The following is an 18,288-nucleotide window of genomic DNA, read 5'->3' as shown; positions in this document are numbered from 1 at the left end:
TGGGGGTCACCACAACATGAGGAACTGTATTAAAGGGTTGGGGCATTAGGAAGATTGAGAACCACTGTGTTAGGGGCAAAGATAGAATATTGGGGACTAGGTATGGTGATTGAAAATGTTAATTGTGCTCTGTTAACCATGATTGCCTTCTGTTGATTAAAGAAAAGACATTCTGACCTGGTTGGGAGTTGTACGCCCCGAGGACCTTGGGAATTCAACCTTGGAACCATTCTCATTCAAGAACTGCCTATTATCATGGAAAGGCTAACAACCTAGTTGCCCAAACAATAGAGTCCCACCCCAGTCTCTTACTTCCCCATGCCTGTAATCCCTACTTCCCCATGTAACCCTTGTCTATCCTATACAAGCAGCTGGCTTATGGGAGGTGCAGAGCAGATTTTCGTGGATGACCTGCTGCTCTCCCATACTGCCAGCAGCATTGGAATAAATGCTCATATATGATGCAACCCTGTCTCTGCTTAATTGGCTCAAGTAGTGACAGGCAGCACGGACCCACTGAGGGTCTGGTTCAGTTAGTTCCTTCTTAGATTAGGCCTGGACTAACTTCCTGGTCACATCTACCTTCGGGATGATAGAGGCCACTGCATTCCTCCCCTTCCACACCCTGCTTTTCCAGGAGTGAGGTCAGGCCCCAGGCCCGGGGAAACAGCCTCTTCTCATGTGCGGAGGAGGAAAGCGAGTTCACTCAGGTCGGGCACCCCTCCCTCTCCCAAGGGGAAAAGCCAGCCTGCAAGTCTCCAGGTAACTTTCCTGTCCAAATCCTTTAGGAGACACAAATTCACACCAGCGGTGGTAACATTTGGAGAAAATGGTGCCATTTGAAAGATCTTCCCTATTCTTGTCAAACCTCTCAAGTAAAGATTTTATGACGAAAAATTCTAAGAAAGCAACACGGTGAAAATACTTGCAATGTATACGGTACAGGTATACTGGTCTTTGGAATGTGCTCTCATATGTCTATTTTTTTAAACAGGCAAATAACAGGCAACGTATGAAGTGCTTCTCACAAGCTGGGGCGCTCTGCATGTATACACTCACTGAATTCTTACCACGACTCTGAGTTGCATGTTACCCCGTTCTACAGATGTGGAAACTGAGGAGCAGTTATTTGTCTGAGATCAAACAGCTGATGAGCCAGTCCTGCCTCTGTGGACAGTGACACAGCAAGAGAAAAGAAGCTGGCGGGAAGAGAAATGCGACCAGCAGTCAGAGGCATGCAGGGAAGGCACTGAGACATATTTTGAGCCTTAAATCTAAAACAATCTAATATTTGTAAATCACAGAGCTAAGCGCTGGTCTGTGCTTCCGGGGTCTGCAGCCTTTCTGAGGAGAGGTTGGCACTGGGCACGAAGCATGTGGGTGTCTTTTTATTTATTTCAATTTTTAAAAATATTTTTAAAATTGATTTTCACAGAGAGATTAGAAACATTGATGATAGAAAAGCATCATCGATCGGCCTCCTCCTGCATGTCCCCTCCTTAGGACTGAGCCTCCATCCTAGGCATGTGCCCTGACTAGGAATCAAACCAGCGATCTTCTGGTTCCTGGGTCGAAGCTCAACCACTGAGTCAGCCAGCCAGGCTGGTGTCTTTTGATTCAGAGGTGCTACAGAGCTTATCTGGAGAAAGGAAGTAAGAACGAACGCACATGGAGATTTAGTTGCAAAGATATTCAGAGTTGTTACGGTGGAGTTGCTGTGACATAGAAAAGTTAGAAAAATACAAATATTCAACGCTAGAAGGTTGATTAAATGAAATAGGACACATTCATAGAGTGGGGGACACACGGTCAATAGAAAAATGTGCTGAAGAGGTTTTAATACATGGCAACCTGCTGTTATGGGTTGGCTCAGCGAGCTAGACCACCGACTCAGAATTTAAATTTAAGAGCCTTTATTAAGCTGGCCAGCTGACCACAGCGCCTATCTCCCCCTCTGGGAGCTTCGGAGCATGTGGCAGAGACCAAGGGTGCAGTATGATCCTTTATAGCAAACAGTGTTAGAAAAAATACAAAGCATTCCATTAGCTGTTCCTTAGAAGTTCACAGAAAGTTCATAAGCACAAAGGGGAGGTAAACGGAGTCACACCTGGCTGGAGCATATCATAACATATTGTTTTTCTAAGACAATTTAGCAATTTTTCTCTGCTACGGTTCCTGACCCTAATACAATCGGTAACCTTTTCCAGGCCGCAGTCCCTCACCCTAGCACACTGCCAGGTTTCAAAGGAAGAATACACCACTATTGGCTCCTTTTTTGGGTAAATAGAACAGTTGTTTATCTATGCACTGAGAAAGCATAAAGATATACTCCTGGTTGTAACTAACAATTATCTCTTAAGTAAAGGAGCAATGGGGATTTTAATTCTCTTCTTTACTGTATTTACATTTCTTTAATTCAACACAAAAAAATCTCATAACGGGAATACAAAAGTTATTCTTAATTAAGAACAGGAAGGCAAAAGTAAGCAGAAAATTCCAAAGTGAAGAACCTACTGGGACTCCGTTGCGCCCAGGCCCCTCACCAAGGTCCACAGGGGCCCTCTGAGAATGGTGATGGGAGTTTCGTCTCGCCATTAAAATAAAATCCCATCGGAACGCAGCAATTTTCTTGTAAAGGAGAGAGTTGGTGAGGGACTCACAAGTAAAAATAGTTTTTTATTTTTCTTGAATTTCTCCATGAGTTTCATACCCAAGTGTGGACTCTCTTGAGAAGAATTAGAATGTTTAGCAACACCTGGCTGGTGTTGCTCAGTGGCTAGAGCGTCGACCTGAGAACCTAAGGGTCTTGGGTTCAATTCCTGATCAAAAGCACATACCTGGATTGCAGGTTTGATTCCCAGCCCGGTCGGAGGCTTGTGTGGGAGGCAACCAACTGATGTATTTCTCTTATGTGGGTGTTTCTCTCACCCTTCCTCCCTTACTCTCTCCCCGAAAGATCAATGGAAAAAATATCCTCACGTGAGGATTAACAACAACAAAAAGAATGTTAGGTTTCTGTCTCAACCAAAGATTCTAAAGAGGTGAAGGCACTCAGATTGTTTACATCTGTCGCTGTAGGACGTCTCTTATGGGGACTGTGGGTCTCCAGGCAAATTCTACTTTGTAAAGAGCCATTTTCCTCCTTTGTTCAGTGTCCCCTAAACTGTCAAATCTTTCCATTGATAAAGTTGGCTAATGTTAGCCTCTGAAGCACAAGGCTGTGAGCGGCTCACAGTGACACAGGAAGGGGTCAGGGTGGCTCAGCACAGGCCGGTATCCAAGCACCATGGGCCAGTGGCAATTTCCTGGGCGGCTTCAGGCCACAGAGCCTGCACATCTGTGCTGAGACCTGCCTGAGCCTGGCCTTCCTCCTGGGCCAGAGAAGAAAGACCAGTTTGCTGGGGGCCAGAGGGTGTCCACACAACTCCATGCTCCTTCCAGACACAAAGCCCTGCTGGGGACAGACTGACTCATCACTCCTGGCTCTGCCCAGGCGGCCCTTTTCTTCTCTGGGCCTCAGGAGGGTAGATACAGCGTGTGTGTGTGTGTGTGTGTGTGTGTGTGTGTGTGCGCGCGTGCGCGCTTTTAGCCCAGAAATGAAAATTTAATGGCATTATTCAAATAAACATGATCTTTTTTTGTTGTTAATCCTTACCTGAAAATATTCTTTCCATTAATTTTTATTTTTATGCTGGGGATGTGCCCACAACCAAGGTACATGCCCTTGACCGGAATCAAACCTGAGACTCTTGAGTCCACAGGCCAACGCTCTATCCACTGAGCCAAACTGGTTAGGGCTTCCATTAATTTTTAGAGAGAGTGGAAGGGATGCTGGGGGAGAGAGACACTTCGATGCAAGAGAGACACATCATTGGTTGCCTCTGGCATGTGACCCGACTGGGGCTGGGGATCAAACCTGCAACCCAGGTATGTGCCCTTGAATGGGAATCAAATCCGGAATCCTTCAGTCTGCAGGCTGACCTCTAACCACTGAGCACACCAACCAGGGCAATAAGCTTTAGGTGACTATTGATACTCTGTGATTCTCCCCGGGCAGGAGCCAACCCTACAGATGGCATGGCCTTCCTGGCAGAGAACCGGGTACTTCTCTTCCGGGACTTGCCTTTCTCAGGAGCAGAGAGAGACCAGAGTCAGGTCACAGACCCTGCCCTGACCTCTCCCTCTCCCAACTGTGTGGCGTGGTCCTGGTTCCCCTGGGTCCCCATTTCCACCTCATGTGACTGGGGAATGAAACTAGGAACGTGGCTTCACTTTTCAACAACCCGACCTCCTCCCCCCCGACAACCAGTCCTGCCAATAACACCTCAAAACGGCCCGGGACCCGTCACCTGCTCTGTATTCACACTGACATTGCCCTGGCTCATGCTTCCTATAAGCTCAAAGGCCAACTTAGCAAAGAAAGCGCCTGCAGTTCATCTGCGGAAAGAGTGTGTCCTGAATCAGGGGAGGGCGTCCTGCAGCCGAGACTCTGGCTGGAGGGGTGAGAGGTGGCAGAGGGCCGTGCAAACCGGTGAGTAGCGGAGGAAAGTCAGTGGTCACCTTCCTCCAGTGAGAGATGCATCACAGCGTGCAGCATCATTTCACACAGACCAAACCCACGCGTTTTGTGACTTACACAGATTCGTCTCATTACGCAGGACGCAGTGCTGGGCTGTATGTTTGGGAGGCAGAGCCCAAGACAAAAACAAGGCTAGCCAGGGTGGAGGTGGGTGAGGAAGAAGGTGAGGTGGCTGGCGGAGTTCAGGCTGCAGAAGAGTAGAGGCCTTGGTGGCAGCGTGGCAGAGAACACCAATGACATCAGTCCCGTACGAGACCACATGTAACCGAAGAGGTTAAAGTGCAGAGATAGCAGAAAGCACATGGGCGGGCAGGGGAGGGGGGGCATGAAGATCAGATTCCTCCAAGGGCAGCCTTGCCCTGGCAGTTCCCTCTGCCCGAAATGCCCCTCCCTCCCCGCTGAGCGCAGCATGGCTGCCATCTCCTCCAGGAAGTCCTCTGTGACTACTTCATCTGAAACTGCCCAGTGACTCTAGGGTCATCCTGTTTGATTGCTCTGCCAAGCACTTATCACTCCCTGTCATTTTCTTACCTCATTGTTAGTTTATTTTCTGTCTCCCCCAGCGAGAATGCAAGCTCATCTCGGGCAGCAGAGTCTGGGTGGCTGGTACATGGCAGGTGCTTGGTAAAAACTGCCGAATGACTAAGTGAACCCTGCATGCGCCCACCCCTCCCATGCACCCTGGTATTACCAAATCGTGCCGCCGGTTATGAAGCAGGAGACCTCCGAATCGCCAACACTGGACTAATCTCATGTACATTTTGATATTAAATTTACTAACACGGACATGTCAAGTCTTTCTACTACCACCTTGTCAGACGTGTACCTCTCACTGTTCTTGAACACATTCTCCTCATGCCGACCTCATCATCCTGCCGGTCCAGCACGGGCCGGACTCCGCCCAACCTCCTGACCTTCACAGTGCCCTCAGTCCCGCCCGCGGACCCTCCTCCATCCCGGCTGTTTCAGCTCAACCCACGCTTCAAGCTCCCCCTGCTGCCTTCCCAAATACTCCGGCCCTCAAGGATGTTCTGTATGTTCCAAACAATACTTACTCTCCTATTTAACCAGGTCACAACTGTTTCATGGAGGTAACTGCATTTCCTCTCCAAGAGCAGGAATGGCACCAGAGGTAACTAACCCTTATTTCCCAAAGTCTCCAGACAAAGCTGGACACAGAGCCGACCTGTGGCGCTGGGGGCGGGGGGTGGGGGGGTTGGGGTGAGGGGGAGCAGGGGGGGTGGGGGCCGGGGGCAGAAACTGCATGACTCCTTTTTAAGGGGGCCTCCTGGAGGAACCCCACAGTACTCTGCTCTCGTCTCATTAACCAAAACCCAGTCCAAGTCCACACACCAGCAGAGGAAAGTGCCTACCAAACAAGACATTGGGGCAGGAAAAAGAGAAAAAGAACTTACTGAGGCAAGTAGCAGCCTGCCACCCAGTTTTTCCATATTTAAAAATGTTCAAGGGATGCACGGCCGGTGTGCCTCAGTGGTTGAGTGTCAACCTAAGAACCAGGAGGTCACAGTTCGATTCCTGGTCAGGGCTCAATACCCAGTGGTGGTGGTGGCGGGTGTGTGTGTGTGTGTGCAGGAGGCAGCCAATCAATGATTCTCTCTCACCATTGATGTTTCTCTCCCCCTATCCCTCTCCCTTCCTCTCTGAAATGAATAAAAATGTATTTTAAAAATAAATAAAATAAAAATGTTCAAGGGTTAAAATTTATCTTTCTCCATCTCACTTTCAGTAGATGAAAATACTGAGGCTATCCCCTGGGTGGACTCTCCGAGTTATCTTTTTTTAAAAAAAATATATATATTTTTTATTGATTTCAGAGAGGAAGGGAGAGGGAAAGAGAGAGAGAAACATCAATGATGAGAGAGAATCATTGATCGGCTGTCTCCTGCACGCCCCCTTCTGCAGATCAAGCCCACAACCAGGCCATGTGCCCTTGATGGAGCCAGGAACCCTTCAGTCCGTAGGCTGATGCTCTGTCCACTGAGCCAAACTGGCCAGGGCTCTCCGAGTTACCTTTATCTCAAGTTTTTTTTATATCTCCAGCCATTCTCTCTCTTTCCCAAGGTAACTCTCTCACTTCTGTTCTTCACCCCATTTTCCCACTTGTAATAGCTAATCCATCCATCACCCATCTCTGTCTCCTCTACCTGGGATATTAAGGAAGCACACGTTTGTTGTCTACTTCTCTTCCCTTTCCTCTGATTGCATCAGCATTTCCTCTTTATTCTTAACTACAGGTGTTTGGTGTCAAGTTTTCTGGAGGATATGTTTTCCATTTATTTAGGGGGAGGGTAGCGGAGAGAGAGAAACATCGATGTGAGAGAGATACCTCGATTGGTTGCCTCCCACATGGGTCACAACTGGGGCCGGGGATTGAACCTGCAACCCAGGTACGTGCCCTTGACCTGGAATTGAACTTGTGACCTTTCGGTGTGTGGGCCGACGCTCTAACCACTGAGTGACTCGGGCCAGGGCTCATTACTATTTTCATAGATGACAAACCTGAGGCTCAATGAGTTAAAATACAAGAGCTTAAAAAGGGAGTCAGGGGGAATGGGGAGGAAAGCTGGTCTCTGGTCTGCATTTATGGCGACTGGCCCTGGTGCCCTCGGTCCTGGACCTTCCGCTGTAGTTACTTATCTTCACCATTGCCCGAGCCCCGGGAAGAAGCAGCGGCTGTATTCCGCATTCCCAGCAGATGGTTTCTACTAAATAATGATTGTTGACTGAATGAATGCTTTCCTCTACCCCGCAGCTTCTGTTTGTAGTCACAGCCCTGTCAATACCTGGCGTCACCAGCGATGACTAGAGAAAGCCAGCACATCATTTCACGAAAGAGGCATCACATGCCCTGGCCCCTGTGGCTCATTTGGTTAGTGTTGTCCCTATAGGCACAGACTGCGGGTTTGATCCCTGGTCAGGGCACATACAAGAATCAACCAATGACTGCAACAACAAGTGGATCAACAAGTCCATGTTCGCCACCCCCCACCCCTTTCTCTCTCTCTCTCAAAAATAAATAAATTTAAAAAAATTAAAAGTCCAAACCTGTAGAGAATGTAGGAGTTTATCTGAGTCAGAATTGGGGACAGTTGCAGGGGAGCAGGAGCTCAACTGCTCTGGAGGGTAACAGGTTTGCAGCTTCCTCTACACACCTGAAATGAGTGTGAGCAGGATTACAGGAAGGTGGGGACTGGGTCACAGGAGAGCTAACAAGATGATCTGTCCTCTTGAGGGTTAGTACCCCTTCGAGAGGTATGACTTCTGGCATTTCAAAGGGGTGGTAACCTAGATGACAAAAAAACGGACGGGGCTGGCTTAAAAACCTCTCAGTCAAGAAGTTACGGGCCTGGCTGTGCCTACGCCCGGTGACCTGTCCAGGTGGCGATTTATGGCTGATCACAGCCCCCTCTTTCCTCTGCAGAGGCCATGCCCCTCTCTCTGGGGGTCTCTCTGACAGGAGCCGGCATGGAGTCGCTGCCCAGTTAGCTTCACTCAGACTCTGAGGTTGTTAGCGGCCCATGGACTCCCCTTTCCTGAAACCAGAATCTCCCAGTTGTCCGGGCCTGGTAGCTCCTCCACTGCTGCTTCTGGCATTTCTGGTAAGATGTAGGTGGTCTTCCAACACGTTTTCATTTATTTTTTATTTTTCTTTTAATCCTCACCAGAGGACATTTTCCATTTATTTTTAGAGAGAGTGGAAGAGAGAGGGAAAGACAGAGAAATATTGATGTGATATTGCTTCCTGCATGCTCTCCAACCAGGGTCCAGGCTGGGGAGGAGCCTGCAACTGAGGGACATGTCCTAGACCAGAATCGAACCCGGGACCCTTCAGTCCGCAGGCTGACGCTCTATCCACTGAGCCAAACAGGTTAGGGCCCGACTCGTCCTTAAAAACTAAACTAACAAATGCAAGTTTCCATCACTTTGGGTGCATGTTTACCCAATAAACATTGCTATACTGCTTAAGTTACCAAATGTCTTGATTTTTTTAAATTAAAAATATATTTTTACTGATTTCAGAGAGGAAGGGAGAGGGAGAGAGAAATAGAAACATCAATGATGAGAGAGAATCATTGCTCAGCTGCCTCCTATAAGCCCCCCCACTGGGGATCAAGCTGCAAGCCAGAATTGAGCCCGGGACCCTCCAGTTGGCAGGCCGATGCCGACGCTCTATCCACTGAGCCAAACCGGCTAGTGCAAATGTCTTGATTTTTAGGTTTAAATGACCTGATTATATTTGGTTCTTAGGTGAACTCCCGCCCCTCCATTTTTATCTGAATGCTTGATGCTATGTAAACCAGCCTAAAGTCTGAAATTAGGAATGACTGTGTTTTTCCAGCTTTGAGCTACTGGTTGAAATATCTGATGTGTGGTCGATGTAGCTGATGCTGGTGTATCCAGCCATGGATCTGCGATTCAGGAAGAGAAGGGACACACATACCCTAAATGTTTGCAAAACCAGGGGTTTCATTCCTTTTCCCCAGACGTGAAAACCTGGAGGCCCTTCACTGTTCCTAACCAGCACAATAGCACAGGTTCCCCTGGGAGACTAGTCCAGCTCAGGTCCCAGGCCTGATGCTGCTGGGGGACCCTGAGCGCCAGGGCTGCTGGCTTTCAGCCGCTGCTGCCTGTTCCTGTCTTTTCCTGGTCAAACTCACAGCGCCAGGGGGACTGCGCTACAGATGGGGTCGGCGCTTCATCTGAGGAAGCTGCGGCAGGCAATGGCCGGGCAAAACCGGTCAGATCTGCCGTGCTCCTCTCGATGTGGGGAAAATGGATTGTGGGTGTGCATGTGGGAATGCTTTTATTGTTGTCAGTAACATGAAGAGACTTTCCGAAGGTTTTACATCATATCGCAACCCAACAGCAGTCCTAAAAGCTCCAGTTTACTTGAAGGGAGGCCATGTTCCAAGTACCACGCTCCAGCTTTGAACACGGTTCTCCTAGTCTCATAACAAGCCTGTGGGAGAAGTTTTAGGTTTTATTATCTGAATTTATGAATGAGGAGATGGAAGCACTGGGTTAAGTCATTTGTTCGAGGCCACATGACTAGTATGGGGAACAGCTTGGGGTTGAAGGAAGCGTTTTATGGTTTCCAAGCCTGTCCTCACCATCATTCCAATATCAGTATATTGTCTTTCTTTTTTCACTTGTTGACATATTGCCTCTTTTTTTAAAAATATATTTTTATTGATTTTTTACAGAGAGGAAGGGAGAGGGATAGAGAGTTAGAAACATCGATGAGACAGAAACATCGACCAGCTGCCTCCTGCACACCTTCTACTGGGGATGTGCCCGCAACCAAGGTACATGCCCTTGACCGGAATCGAACCTGGGACCCTTCGGTCCGCAGGCCGACGCTCTATCCACCGAGCTAAACTGGTTTTGGCAATATATTGCCTCTTAATAGCCTCACTCATGTCCGCAGTGGCCCTCGGACCCCCGCTCCTGCTTCTAGTCTCTCCCCCTCCTCACCAGTCCCCTCTATAGACCAAGGCAGCTTACGTTTTCCTAAAATACTTCTTGACTCCCTTCCCTGCCTACAAGGAGCAGGAGAACGTCCAGTCTCCCCCTGACCCGTGCTTCCTGTCGGACATGCTCATTTTAGCAGCAACCCCCTTCTCCGGCTTTCACACCCTCCCTGAGGGGCAGAGGCCTCTGCAGCAGGCACGGGGAGGGGAAGTCACCTCTGAGCAAACCTACGTGAGACTTAGGAGTATTTTCTACCTCTACTGAAACGAAGCATTAAGGGAAGCATTTTAAATAAAGACATTACCCATGACATTTTCTATGGATAATAATCTGAAATTACTAATGGTGGCTAATGTACAATTAAATTCTCTTCACCATCTGTTGCTTGCTAAAAACTTTAGTATCGCTTTCCAAGGACATTTTAATGTAGGGTTTGTAAAAACAACTTCCTCCTTCTCCTCCCCCTCCCCCACGATATGTCAACTATGTTTTCGTGATTATCCAATTATTCCGTGTGGCTCTGAACATAAGATGGATCAGGAGAGCCTCACAATTTGAGTAAATTTGTTTTAAGGCATTTTCCTCTTAAACAAAAGCTATGAGGAAGGAAGCTGAGACTCTTACATTTGCTATGTTATGGCTCAACCAGTTTTCTTGGTTATTAAATCCTCTTGCCCATAATCTACCGATTAGCCTCTGTGTTCACTAAAAGTCATTTTTATGAAACTGCAGGAACATTACGCTGAGAATAAATGTTGGGGCGTATATCAGGTATGTTGTTGGTGCGGTGTGTGCATGGTACTTTTCACGTTTGTAAATATTTCCTGAGTGTGGAGTGAAGGAGAGGGACTGTCACCTACATAGGCTCCTGGCTGCGACAGGGACAGCAGCCAGTCTGGTCCTTGCTGTCGATGGCACTCCCGCACCAAGAGGAGAACAGAGCTTGGATTTCCTTCTGGTTCCAAGGTTCTATGATGCTGCTCCTCGTTGGCCACTGCAAGCAAAGGGACCACGTCATGTCACTTATTACTTAGGCCTTGGTCTTCTCATTTCTGAAACGAGGGTCAGCCCAGGTCCTCTCAGAGGCTTTTATGGATCTACAAGCATGTGGCCACAGGAAGCCCAGAGCGGAGCGCACCAGATGCTGCCGGCTGACCCCAGATCTTCCAGACCGTAACATACACCGAGGAAGAGCCTGGGCGGCAACTGTTCTAACAGGGCGATGGGATGTGGGATCCTGGGCACTGTACACCACAGCTGTGCGCAGAGGAGCTAAGTCTCGCTCTGTCCACTCCTGCTACGGGGAGAGTGGTAGGTTTTGCATGACTCACATGATGAAGTGCACATGGGCCCTCTCTCGTGTATGTGCAGAGCAGCTTCCACAATCCCAGAAAGCTTGCCTCTGGGCCTGGAAGACCTGGAGTCTTTCCAGGCTCCTTCCTCTCACTAGCTAGCATTGGGCCTCAGGCTGGGGCCTCTTTCCTTCATCCGTGAAGAAACAAAACACTGGGTCAGACTGTCAGAGTATCTAAAATTCAATGATCCCATGGTTCACATGAGGCCAAACAGAAAACATGCTGGCTGGAACCAAGCTGACGGGGCAGGTAAAAGCTGGTACTCACAGCCTCCCACAACCACATCAAAATTACAACTACAATACAGAACCACCATCATTCAGAACCACCTGAAATCTGGCTGATCAGAAGTCCTACAACTAGAGAAGAAAGAAGAAAGCATGTTGAGATTGGTAGGAGGGGCGGAGGTGCAGACTGGGCTGGTCCAACACCCACGTGTGGCATTTTTTTTAATCGGGAGGGAGATCATCTCTGCAGAGCACCCCCAACCCCCCACCCTGCCGAGTGAGGAGAAGTGGTGCCAGCCCCACACCAGACCCCCAGCCCAGTGTTCCAGAGATGGGAAGAGAAGCCCCCGTAACTTCAGGCTGTAAAAACGAAAATGGGGATTGTGGCTGAGTGACAAGGGGGCTGATGGAGACCCAGGTGTCCCTCTTAAAGGGTCAGTGCACCAACTTACTTGGACTCACTTCCTCTGAAATCCATTACTGGGCAGCAGCATTGGGGGAACCAGGAACATATGGGGAGGAACTAGACTGTTTGGCATTGGGGCAGGAAATCCGGGGCAGCTTTCTCACAGACAGGGTGTTTGCAGGGGTCATTGTTCCTGTACTATGACCTACTCGGTCACAGAGCTGACTGGCAGCCATATCTGAGTTTCCATCAGTATGGTTCACACTGTTCACTCTGGTGATTCCCTGAGATGCCACTGCATCAAACATGCAGCCCCACTCAAGAGGTTTGCAGTGGCTTTTCCATATGAGTAGCCTGTCCTGGCTCAGGTTTCAGACTTGGCTAAAATCTCTCAAAAAAGCAGCAGCTGAGGAGAAACCAAGATGGTGGCATAGGTAAACACCTGAAATTGGTGCCTCCCACAACCACTTCAAAAATACAACTAAAGGACAAAACGGGCATCATCCAGAACCACAGGAAGGTTGGCTGAGTGGAAATTCTACAACTAGAAGGAAAGAGAAAAGCACACAGACTCAGAGGAGGTGCGGAAGTAAAGTGCAGAGGTACAGAGGTGCACGCGGAAAGGGCTGGAAACTGAGGATGCGGTTATCTTTTTCAATTGGGAGGGAGATACAAGCTCCCTACTGCTCTGAACTCCAGTTCCGGGCGAGTCTCTGGGGACCTAGACTCATACGGGGAGAAACTGGACTGTCTGGCATCGGGTGGAACTTGAGGGCAGTTTTCTCTCAGAGGTGCTTGGAGAGATTACTGCCAAACTCTCAGGGCAGAGCTGAGGATCAGCCATAGCTGACTGCTCCTCCCTGTTGATTCCCTGAAACCCCGGCCCACCCAAGCTGTGCACAGAGGCTTTTGCATATGAATGCCCCGGCCCTTTGCAATCTAAAATTACCTAACAAACTGCAGCTGGGTCAGAGAGACCCAGAACATCCAAAAGAAGGCCCAAGACCCCATAGCAGCTTGCACTGCTTCACAGCTGGGCCTCATCTGGGCATCTCCAAACCACAAACAAAGAAGAGGAATCTCTCCATAGCTCCTGCTGGGTAGTCTCAGGCAGAGGCTAAATTAGCACCTCCTTAGAGATCCAAGAGCCAGTGTACCCAGTGGTCAGAGTGGGACCATCCAGATTACAACTCCTCAGATCCATAAGGGACACACTCACGGGGCAGACTCAGTGAGCACCAAAGCCCCACTGAAGCAAGTCTTGCCCCAGAAGGGTGTCTCCAGCTCAGAAGTTCTCCCACTGCAGACACAGCTGATTCTCACAGCCAATTGGCCTGGAGGTCAATTCCTCCCAGTGATACCTACAACAATCAAGGCTTAACTACAACAAGACTGTGCACAAAGCCCACAAAGGGGTGCACGAAGAGTGTCCACCTCAGGTAATTGGAGAAGCTGAGCCACTGGGCCCTATAGGACACCTAACACAGAAAGCCACTCTAGCAACACAGGGAAGCATAAAAAAATGCGAAGACAAAGAAACAGGTCACAAATGACAGAAATGGAGGAAAGCAAACTACTGGGTATAGAGTTCAAAACTCACTTTTAAGGTTTTTCAAGAATTTTCTAGAAACCGCCTATAAATTTAGTGAGGCCCTTGATAAATCTAGTGAGACCCTCGAGGATATGAAAAAGGACCAACTAGAAATTAAGCATACACTGGCTGAAATAAAGAATATTATACAGAGATCCAATAGCAGGCTAGAGGATCGCAAGAATCAAGTCAAAGATTTGAAATACAAAGAAGCAAAAAACACCCAACCAGAAAAGCAAAAAGAAAAAAGAATCTAAAAATATGAAGATAGTGTAAGGAGCCTCTGGGACAACTTCAAGTGTACCAACATTCGAATTATGGGGGCACCAGAAGAAGAGAGAGCGCAAGATATTGAAAACCTATTTGAAGAAATAATGACAGAAAACTTCCCATACCCGGTGAAAGAAATAGACTTACAAGTCCAGGAAGCACAGAGAACCCCAAACAAAAGGAATCCAAAGAGGACCACACCAAGACACATCATAATTAAAATGCCAAGAGCAAAAGACAAAGAGAGAATCTTAAAAGCAGCAAGAGAAAAACAGTTAGTTACATACAAGGGAGTATCCATAAGATTGTCAGCTGATTTCTCAATAGAAACTATGCAGGCCAGAAGGGAGTGGCAAGAAATATTCAAAGTGATGAATAGCAGAAACCTACAACTAAGATTACTTTACCCAGCAAAGCTATCATTCAGAATTGAAGGTCAGATAAAGAGCTTCACAGATAAGAAAAAGCTAAAGGAGTTCATCACCACCAAACCAGTATTATATGAAATGCTGAAAGGTATCTTTAAGAGGAAGAAGAAGAAAAAGGTAAAGATAAAAATTATGAACAACAAATACATATCTATCAACAAGTGAATTTAAAAATCAAGTGAATAAATAATCTGATGAACAGAATAAACTGGTGAATATAATAGAATCAGGGGCATAGAAAAGGAGTGGACTGACAATTCTCAAGAGGGGGGGAAGGGGTGTGGGGGCTGTGGGAAGAGACTGGACAAAAACCATACACCTATAGGTGAGGACAGTGGGGTGGGGGGTGGGGGTAAGGGCAGAGGGTGGGGTGGGAACTGGGTAGAGAGGAGCTATGGGGGGAAAAAAGAGGAACAACTGTAATAATCTGAACAATAAAGATTTAATAAAAAATTAAAAAAGCAGCAGCTGATGTCAGCATGCCCCTATCCTATCAGTAAAAGGCCCAAGACCTGGCACTAGCACCAGCCTGCCTTGCTTCACAGCTGGACCTTGCCTGGGCACTTCCAAGCCCAATACAAGTAGCAGCCATCTGCAGATCTCTCTGTAGCTCCTGCCTGGTGACCCCAGGCAGTGGCTGACTTTGCACCTCCTAGGAGGAGCCAGAGCCAATGCACTGGATGGACAGCATCAGACCATGCCAGATTACAACTTTACACATCCAAAAGCAACACACTCAAGTGGCAGACTCGGTGAGCACCAAAGCCTCACTGACGCAAGTCCTCTCCATAGGGGTGTCTCCTGTATAGGAGCTCTTCCACTGTAGTCATAGTTGGTCCTCACAGCCAATTGGCCTGGAAGTCAATTCCTCCCAGTGCTGCCAATAGCAATCAAGGCTCAACTACAAGATTGTGCACACAGCCTACACAGGGGCACACCTAGAGTGCCCAGCTCAGGTGACTGTGGAGGCTGAGCCACTGGGCTCTACAGGACACCTACTACACAAGGCCATTCTACCAATTGCAGAAGACATGTACCAACATTTGCAAAATAGGGTTGTCAGAAGAAGAGAGAGAGCAAAATATTGAAATAATGATGACAGAAAACTTCCCCTACCTAGTGAAAGAAACAGACTTACAAGTCAAGGAAGCAAAGAGAGTCCAAAACAAGAGGAAACCAAAGAGGCCCACACTAAGACACATCATAATTAAAATGCCAAGGGTTAAGGATAAAGAGATAATCTTAAAAGCAGCAAGAGAAAAGCAGTTAGTTACCTATAAGGGAGTACCCTACGACGGTCAGCTGATTTCTCAACAGAAACTTTGCAGGCCAGAAGGGATTGGCAAGAAATATTCAAGGTGATGAATAGCAAGGACCTACAACCAAGATTACTCTACCCAGCAAAGATCTCATTTAGAGTTGTAGGTCAGATAAAGAGCATCGCAGAGAAGAAAAAGCTAAAGGAGTTCATCACCGCTAAACCAGTATTATGAAATGTTGTTGAAGGGTAGTCTTTTTGTTTTGTTTTCTTTCTTGAAGGGTATTCTTTAAGAGGAGGAGGAGGAGGGGGGGGGCCCTGGTCCTCTCTGGGATTCGAAGCCTGTTTGCCACAAGGACCAGATGCCTGGTCCCCCAAGCTCTATGTCCCTGGGTGGAGTCACTAGAGGAATGATGGACATCATGATGCAATTACCTGTTGGGAAGAAGTTTCTGGAGCTGGTGCAAGTGAAGAGTCTAATCCTATTTAGATCTCACGTTCACTGCTTAAGTAACCATCCCTTCTCTCTCACTTCTTTTGGAATGAAAACTCGCCTCATTGACTTCTTTAAAAACCTCAAGGGAGTCTCTTAGATGTATGTTTTCTGTTTTTTCTTCTGATGAATTTATAGACAAATGGAAGGGAGATGAGGCTGCTCTCTGCCTGACTTCCCAAATTCTGCATGAATGGGAAAGGGGGTCAGTGAAGGGGAAGAAATGTTACCTGTGTGGCTATCATATGGTTTCCCAAACTTTTCATCAGGAGAAAGTGTGGTTAAAGTGTACATGAAAGGAGACAACACTCATAAAGCAATTCAATCTGATAGGTACCTGTGGAGAGGAAGGTGGGTGGGTACCGCCCTTTCATCTTGGCAGCACTGCCTAGATATCAGAGGCTCAAAGAGGTAGAGGAGGTGGAGGAGGAGGAGGAGGAGGAGGAGGAGGAGGAGGAGGAGGAGGAGGAGGAGGAGGAGGGAAGGAGGAGGAGGAGGAGGAGGAGGAGGAGGGAAGGAGGAGGAGGGGAGGAGGAGGAGGAGGAGGAGGAGAAGAAAGAAGAAAGAAGAAAGAAGAAGAACCCAGTAGTGCTCATTCTTCTGCCTTGCCAGCCAACACCGTAGGCAACCTCGCCACTTCCAAAGGGGTGGGAAAGACAGAAAGGCTCCCAAGCCTGGGCACTTCCTGAAATGGAGCTGATCAAGCCCCCTCTGTCAGGGAGCGAAGACTGTTCCCTTCAGACGAGTGCTCCTGAGAGCGACCGCCTGCAGCTGGAACGGCTAAACCATCCAGGAGCCAAGGTGGAGCCCATTGTGCCCAGGCCATCCCTGCTGAAGGACGTGCTGCCCTGATGAGGACTCCAAGTCTCTGCACTGGGGGATGCAGCATAAGCCTGGTCTCAACACTAGGAAATGCAGGTAGCACTGGGATTGGGGAACAGGGCTAGCAACTACATTCAGGTTACAACTCCAAAGTAAACGAGGCCATGGGCTGGAATGACAATCTGGCTTGCATGAAAAAGCCACAAAGCATTCCAATGGTAGGTTTTATTTTAAAACTAGAGGCCCAGTGCATGAAATTCATGCACTCAAGGCAGGGGGGCAGGGGGGTTGTCCCTCAGCCCAGCCTGCACCCTCTCGCAGTCCGGGATCCCTCGGGGGATGTCTGACTGACAGTGGGGAGCGGGCCTAAGCTGGCAGTTGGACATCCTTAGCACTACCACGGAGGCAGGAGAGGCTCCCACCACTGCCGCTGCACTCGCCAGCCATGAGCCGGGGTTCTGGCTGAGCAGCGCTCCCCCTGTGGGAGCACACTGACCACCAGGGGCAGCTCCTGTGTTGAGCAGGATCGGGCTGAAACCAGCTCTCGGACTTCCCCCTAGGGGGGTCCCAGATTGTGAGAGGGTGCAGGCCAGGCTGAGGGATCCCACCGGTGCACAATCGAAGCCGGAGAGGGACGCAGGAGGTTGGCCAGCCAGGGAGGGACCATGGAAGGGCTCCAGGACATGCCCAGCTGGTCTCACTCAGTCCTGATCTGCCGGACCCCAGCAGCAAGCTAACCTACTGATTGAAACATCTGCCCCCGGTGGTCAGTGCATGTCATAGTGAGCGGTTGAGTGGCCTTAGAATATCATTAGCATATTACACTTTGATTGGTTGAACAGACGACTGGCACTTAGCATATTAGGCTTTTATTATATAGGATAGATGCACTGAGGCATAACTGACATACTACAAACTACACATGCTCAAAGGATACATATGTATACTGTGAACTGTCAACACAAGACAATGAGCATATTCACCACCTCCAAGTTCCCTTGTGCCTTTATCACCCACCTCTACTGCCTCCCTCCATGCTCACCCAACACCATGCTCCTAGTTATGTCCCAAGGTAACCACAGGTCAGAATTTTCTAGAAATTTACACAAATGGAACTGTACAGAATGGATTCTCACACTGGCTTCTTTCACTTCACCTGCTTACATTGGGATTCACCCCACTGTTGCCTGGCTTTCAGTGAGGAATGTACCAGTTTACTCATCACCTTTAGAAGGACATTTGGGTTATTTCTAAACTCTGGCAATTTTGAAGGGAGCAGCTATGAATAGTGTGCAAGTCTTTGTATGGGCAAATGCTTTCATTTCTTTTGGGTCAGTGGGGAGGAGTAAAATGGCTGGCATATGGA

The 18,288-nt window shown here is 48.4% G+C and overlaps 1 protein-coding gene across 3 annotated transcripts in view; it reads right to left on the bottom strand.

Moving 5' to 3' along the window:
- Positions 1-18,288, bottom strand: part of XRCC2 (X-ray repair cross complementing 2) — a 171,855-nt gene that overhangs the window by 57,682 nt on the left and 95,885 nt on the right. The gene's annotated exons all lie outside the window — the stretch shown is intronic.

Source organism: Myotis myotis, unplaced genomic scaffold (assembly GCF_014108235.1).
Source record: "Myotis myotis isolate mMyoMyo1 unplaced genomic scaffold, mMyoMyo1.p scaffold_m19_p_25, whole genome shotgun sequence".
Classification (NCBI taxonomy): domain Eukaryota; kingdom Metazoa; phylum Chordata; class Mammalia; order Chiroptera; family Vespertilionidae; genus Myotis; species Myotis myotis.
Note: the sequence above shows the minus strand (reverse complement) of the source record. Positions and strands in the feature narration are given on the sequence as shown.